This window comes from Suricata suricatta, chromosome 12 (genome assembly GCF_006229205.1).
Source record: "Suricata suricatta isolate VVHF042 chromosome 12, meerkat_22Aug2017_6uvM2_HiC, whole genome shotgun sequence".
In the NCBI taxonomy this organism is placed as follows: Eukaryota; Metazoa; Chordata; class Mammalia; order Carnivora; family Herpestidae; genus Suricata; species Suricata suricatta.
Window position 1 is genome coordinate 16,113,107 of NC_043711.1, and position 6,458 is coordinate 16,119,564.

At 60.2% G+C, this 6,458-nt stretch overlaps 1 protein-coding gene across 1 annotated transcript in view; it reads left to right on the forward strand.

The window, feature by feature from the left end:
- Positions 1–3,057: 3,057 nt before the first annotated feature.
- The window catches only part of PTH1R (parathyroid hormone 1 receptor), a 23,645-nt gene continuing 20,244 nt past the window's right edge, over positions 3,058–6,458 (forward strand). Inside the window, exons 1-2 of the mRNA XM_029918862.1 lie at positions 3,058–3,165; positions 5,344–5,399. The gene's annotated coding sequence lies outside the window, so the exon portion shown is untranslated. The remainder of the gene's footprint in view (positions 3,166–5,343; positions 5,400–6,458) is intronic.

Genomic DNA, 6,458 nt, shown 5'->3' on the forward strand with positions numbered 1-6,458 from the left:
CTTCAAACCGCAGGGCCCAGCCGGCCTCTGGAACGCGTGCCCAGGACCTCGGTGATATTTTGAGTTTAAGAAAACTTTGCAGTCGGCAGGAGCTCTTAAAAGTTATAAATAGCAGCAGCGGGAGCCCATGCTGGGAGAGGCGGAAACACGTGTCAAACACGCCTGGGAGGGGGGTATTCCGAGGCAGAGACACCCCCCCTCTCCAGGGACCCACCAAGCTTCAGGGGATTTTACAACCACTGGAGCGGGAAGTCACACCCCACCCGGAAGGCGTCTGGGAAAGGAGACTCCGTTCTCATCCCCCACCCCACCACCACCAGGGTCCCAGAAGTTTGGCCAGGTTGCCCAGGCATGTGGGGACGCTGTTGAAAGGCATCTGGGGGGGGGGGGCTTGCTCCTACCCTGCCCTTCCCATCATCAGGTCCCCACCCAGCTGCACAGCATGGGAACCCTAAGGGCTTAACCTGAGCCAACGATGGGCAGGGGTGGGGAGGGGGTAGGGGCTGGTAAGCCCGGAGTGAGGAAGGGGCTATTCCAATGTCACACGGGAGCTGGGTGGGATCCAGCCCCCCAAGCCGTGGTTCTTCCCTCCTAACAAACACTTCTGTTGTCTCCCTTCCATTTCAAGGGGCCAGGGGACGATACCTGGCCCCATCTGATTAAAGCAGAGTTGGAAGCCTGAAGACAGTGTGAGGCACGAGGCACCCCAGTCCTCACCTGGGGGTGAGTGGACCCTGGAAACTCATTCCTTAACGCCCCGTCCAATCCCCACGTTTCCACTTCTGACGGAGACCTTCTGTTAAACATATGAGGCCTTGTGTGCTGGAGAGAACCAGGGCCTCCCTCTCCTGCTGCAGGACGTGCACCCGTGCCCACTCCAGGTGTGGGGTCTCAGGCTTGCCTTGAAGGCCATGGGGTTCGAGAAGATGCTCTCAGAAGCCTGGTGTGATGGGACACAGCCACGAAGGCCCCCCTCAATTTTCTCAACTGCGCTGCAACATTCATGGGCAGGAACCGTTACTCCAATGTACAGGTCAGGAAACTGAGGCATGTCTGAGGCCATCCCCCGGACTGCCTCACTCACGCCCCACCTGCTGCGCATGGCCCCCAGCAGGTCTGAGCGTGGTAGCCAGACCTGGCGTCCAGGCGCTCTGAACCTCAGGGAGCCCCGAAAGGTTTATGGGGCTCCCGATGAATGGGCCTGTTGAGCTCAGAGGGGGCCGGGCCCGAGTAAACATGACTGGGTCTGAGCTGCCATTCTCCCCTGCCTCCTTCCCCAGGACCCAGGACCAAAATACAACTTCCTGTCCCCGGAGCTGAGGGCCAGACTCGCCCCTCAGAGTCCTGGGCTGGGGCTCACCGGAGGAGCACAGCCAGACCTGTGCCCCCGAGAGAGAGAGGTCCTCAGGTTTTCAGACTTGCAGATTTCAAGCCCTGAGCCCCTGCACACTTTGTGGCTTTGTGGAACCCCTTCGAGCTTTGAACTGGCCTGTGAATGACAGATCGGGAAACCAAGGCAGGAAGGGGACCCACAGGTAAGGGCAGAACAGACCCCAGCCTGCCGCTCCCCTGGCCAGTGAGGATGGGAACAGCAGGAAGAGCAGAGGGGCATGGTGGGGTGGGGTGGGGGGTCAGAGAAGGGAGAGGCTCCGTGAGTGGAGGGTCAGGCAGCAGGAAGCTTGACAGAGGGCAGAGGAAGACTGACCTGCAAAGCTAAAATTTGGTCCCCCATGGGCCCCCAAATCTGGTCACAGAATGGCCTGTGCACCCAGGGACCCCCCGTTGGTGCTGCACCCCTAGGAGCAGCCCAGCCCCGGCGGCAGGAGCCCCATAAACACGTATTTGTCATTGTCTCACTCCAAGCCCCTGGCCAGCAAGGCCGGCCTACCCCCTCAGCCTCATTTCCCCCACCTGGAGGCCAAGTATGGCCAAGCTCTCTGCCTCCCTTTTCAGCCTGTGAAGTAGAAAGTGCTTTGGAAACTGGAAAGTGTGGTGCCCTCCCCAGGAGCCTGGAAGACCTGGGGAAGGGTCGCCCCTGGGGAATGAGCCCCAGCTGCTGGGGGTTGACCTGGGGCCAGCCACCTCACGTGCCAGGCGCTGGGGGCTCCTGCTGGAATGTGCTGAGCGACGGCAGCCACGTGAATCATTACACCTCGTCAGGCTCAGCCGGGGACTTCCAGACCCAAACCAGCCCCGGCTGGGCTCAGGCAGAAAGGCCGCCTCCAGCCAGGGTCTCCAGGTGCAGGAGCGAGGCTCCGGGACCTTGCATGGCCTCTTCTACCCCACCTGCCCATGTCCTCACTCTTGGTGTCGAAGTCTGGTCCTGATTCAGTCACAGCTCACTCCACAGAACCACAGAGGAACGTCATCCTGTCCACGACCCCCTGCCTCTATAACAGCACAAGCAGACCCTGAACCTGAGTGGCACTGGCCACGCCAAGAACCCACAGTCCAGTGCGCAAGGAGGCAGACACGGAGCAGCTATGGGGCTGCAGGATTAGGACAAGGACTGGGTGGAATGAGTGTCCCCACGCGTCACCTGCCTAGAGAACACTGAGCACCCAGTGCTGAGAGGTGAGGCCTTCTCAGGTCTCTGTTTTTCTGCCTGTGACCTGGGTATGAACTACCTTCAGCCTCCATCTGACTCCTTCAGGCGCCAAAAACTTGAATGAAGTCACTCAGAGGGGCTCTGCTCATACCTCCCGGTGGCCTGAGATTTCTGAGACATGGAAAAGTCCAGGAGGGACAGACAGGGACACCAGAACAGATGGAAGAAGAGTTAGCCAGAGAGAGGCCTGGAAGGGCAAGGAGAGGACCACTGTGTCACACCCACAGCTGAGGGGTCGGGCTGGCCTGTGTCACAACCATGGGGATGGGGGAGGGCCCAGCTCAGGGCACGGAACACAGGTACACTTGGACCTCCCTCTGCTCCCCCACCAGGAGTCTGGGACAAAGTCCTGGGCTGGTGCAGGGCTTGGTAAAAAATAATTAATTTTTCTTTTCCAGGGAAAGCTCTCACTTAAGCCTTTTCCTGTCCCTAGGAGCAACATCCTTGCTTAGGTCTGAGGCACAGAAGCACCTCAGAACTATCCATGGCTTCTCCATGGCCAACCTGAGTCTGCTCTGTGTCTCCAGGCCCTACTCGGAAGACCTTGTGGGCTCCAGGTGAGTGGGGTCCAAGGCCACCCTGGGACCTGAGCACAGATGGGAGGGGCAAGGCTGTTGTGCCCCATTGGGTTAGCATGTGCGTGTGCGTGTGTGTGCGCCTGTGTTATACTGTGGGGCAGACAAGGCGTGCCTGCATGGAGATGTCTGTGGATCGGACATTACTGCAGCAGTGGGTCTGTGACAGGAGGCCCCCCACCTCCTGGCGCCCCAGGAGTGCTCCCTGCCTGGAGCAGAGCCTCCCAGCCCTTCTGCCTGCCCCCTTCCCTCCCTTTGCCTTCCTGAGAGGTGAGAAAACCAGGCTTCCTGCTGCCAGGGGAGGGGGCTGCCCGACCAGCTGCTGTGGGAGCCTCCAGTGACTCATCCGGGTGGGGGGTGTTTATGAGCAGCCGAAACGGCTGTAAAAGTGGCACCTCGGTTCGCTTATGGCCTGGCCATCCCCACCCCTACCAGCCCCTTGCCTTGAAAAACTTCCAGAGGGGCCTGGAACCAGAGAGGGGTCTGAGGCTAGGTGGAGGCTCAGCTTGGGGCCAGGGTTCAGCTAGGGGTCAGAGGTCAGACTGGGAGAAAGACTTGGTGGGGGAGTAAAACTCAGTCTGGGACCAGGGTGGAGATTGGGATTCAAGTTGACTTTGGAGCTAGGGTTGGGGGGTGAAGTGTGGAGGGTCTGTAGGCCAGTTTTTCCAGAGAGCCCCCAGGACGGGACGAGGGGTTTTCTGAGGGAGCGAAACCAGACTGAAGAGCTAAGAGCTGAGCGTCTGTCTTTCCTTCTTGAGTCTGGTGCCCACAGTGGCCCTAGGGTCTGTGTAGCTTGGCCAGAGCCCTGCTCACAGAAGCAATGGCAGCAGCAGAATCCAGTTTAGGGCCACTGGGCCGAGTCCAGCCCCCACTCCAGTTCTGAGCTCCAGTAACTATCTTGGCTCTTCCCCATCAAAGGCAGGAGTCCCTACAAGGGACTCCCTACCCCCAATCAGACCTTTTCAAACACCACTGAAACTGACCAGAAACACCCTGGGCCCTGGGGCTTGCCTGTCAAAAAGGACAGGCTGGCTCTGCCAGGCACTCTGGCGCTACCAGTTAATGTGTGACACCCCATCCTCACGGTGGTACTTTAACCAGAGGCCTAGAGGTGACTCAGGGAATCATCCTCCCCCACACTGGGGGAAGATCCAGCAAGGGCCTCGGGGTGAAGCGCAGGAGTTATAGCTAGAGGAACACCCTTAAAGGACCCGCCGCCCATCAGTCCTTCTCTGCAGCCCTACGCACAGCCCACTCTGGTCCTCCCAAGTCCAAATATTGTTTGTTTCCCAATTGGAAGCTTTCTGGTGTCATATCTGAGGACTCTCTACATCAGCCCCTAGTTTAACGCCAGTCCCTACAACCCCTCCATGAAGGTTCTTTTCCTATCACAGGGCAGGGGTGGCCAGCCATAGAACCATAACACAGAATAGAATGAATGGTTTAGAAACAGAGACATAAAAGTGAGACCATCAAAATATGGTCACAAATGGTCCTTAGGTACCCACTCTGGGCATCTGGGCCTCCGTCCCTGTTCCTAAGTGACCCACACCATAGGGGGCAGCTCCCAAATCACAGCACCTCCCCCACCCTAGTAATGGAGGAGATGGTGTCACAAGGAAAAAGGGATGTTCTTTACACCAGCAAAGCAGGATCCTAGCACAGTAAACTACAAAGGCAAGGGCAGGGGAGGGAGCATGGAGAGAAGACCAGGAGTCTAGGGGACAGTACTTGTTGGGGAGAGTCACCTCGGGAGGAAACTGCCTCAAACAGCAGAGTCCTTAATCACCACGACAAGAAACTCGAGGGGAGCGGGTACAGAAGATGGTGTGGCCACAGACTCACGGAGAAGTCAGCTGTGCATACAGTATGGGACATGGGTGGGTTTGGGCCTGAAGAAGGGTGGGCTTCCAGGAAGGCTGGCTGCAGCTGGGTTCCGGTGGCCTTAGGGTTAGGCTGGCAGATCCATTCACATGAGGAGGGGCATTCCTGAGATGGTTGGGGGGCGCTGGTTTGGGGGCTCTGGGGGACCTCAATTTCCACAGGCTGAGTCTGGGAAGCCCACAAACCCCATGGGTCTGGTCACTCGCCCTCTGCAACACTAAAACAGTAAAGTGAAAAGTGCCCTTAGAATCAGCTGGTCAAATCCCCATTTTACAGATGAGGAAACTGAGGCCCAGACAGCAGGAAGTCGTCCTGCGCAGGATATACAACAGGTGAGTGGGTAAGCAGGGAATGCCACTTCGCTCAGATGGTATTTCCAAGGGCGGCTTCCCCTAGGCCATCTTGATCCCATTCACTCCAGGCATCCCAGGCCCCGCCAGCACCGCGGCTTCCCTGCCAGATACTGAAAAGGTGGCAGGCTTGGGATCCGAGATCCCTTCCTCTCCGCGCTACAGCGTCCCCTCCCGGGCGTGAGCTCCAAACCCCGCCTCCATAGATTCATCCCGCTCTTCCTCCAAGTTGAGGGTCCCCAGTGGACCAGAGCCCGCCTGGAGTGTTTGGAGATGTAAAGGGATGGAGAGGGACCTAGGGCTCCGGAGTGGGGGTCCTGGCGGAGCCTCGGGTCTTGCGGCCTGGAGCCTCCCCGGGTGGAGTCAGAGGCGGAGCTGGAGGGGTGGAGGCCGGGCCGGCGTCTGGAAGGGTCGAGATGCTGAGAGACCCGGACCCTGGGGAGAGACCGGGGAGGGTGGGAGAGGGATGTGAGCCCCGATAAGCAGGCAGAGGCGGGGGGCGGGTCTAGACCACAGCAGACCTACCCACTCGGGAGTTCCCGAGGCCGGGGGTCCAGGCGAGGACAGGGAGGGGCGGGAGGGCGGCGGCGGCCGAGAGCGGCTTGGGGCGGGCGGCCCGGCAGCCTCCCCAGGGACCCCTGTGCAGCCCGAGCGGGAGTCCCGAGGGCGAACAGACAGCGTCGCGGCCGGGGGCGCGCGGGGTACCTCCCGTGGAAGAGGTCCTGCTTCGCGGCTGAGTGTCCCTATTCACCGGCCCCGGCGGGCCGATCAGAAAAAAAATACGTCTGTGGCTCCCGGAGAAGAGAATGAAGCGGCGGCAGCGTCGCGGGCTACGTTCCCGGGCCCCGATGTCAGGGCTCCCTTGGCCCCGTCCCCTCCACACTCACATCCCGCCGCTGGCGACCCGGGGCGCGGCCTCTAGAGAGACATCCCGGGGCAGGGGCAGCGGGCTCGGCTCGGCAGCTCCGCACTCCCGTGGCAGAGGCGGCGCGGGGGGGCGGGGGGGAGCGGGGGCGGGAGAGGCCCAGGGAGGGCGCGGGG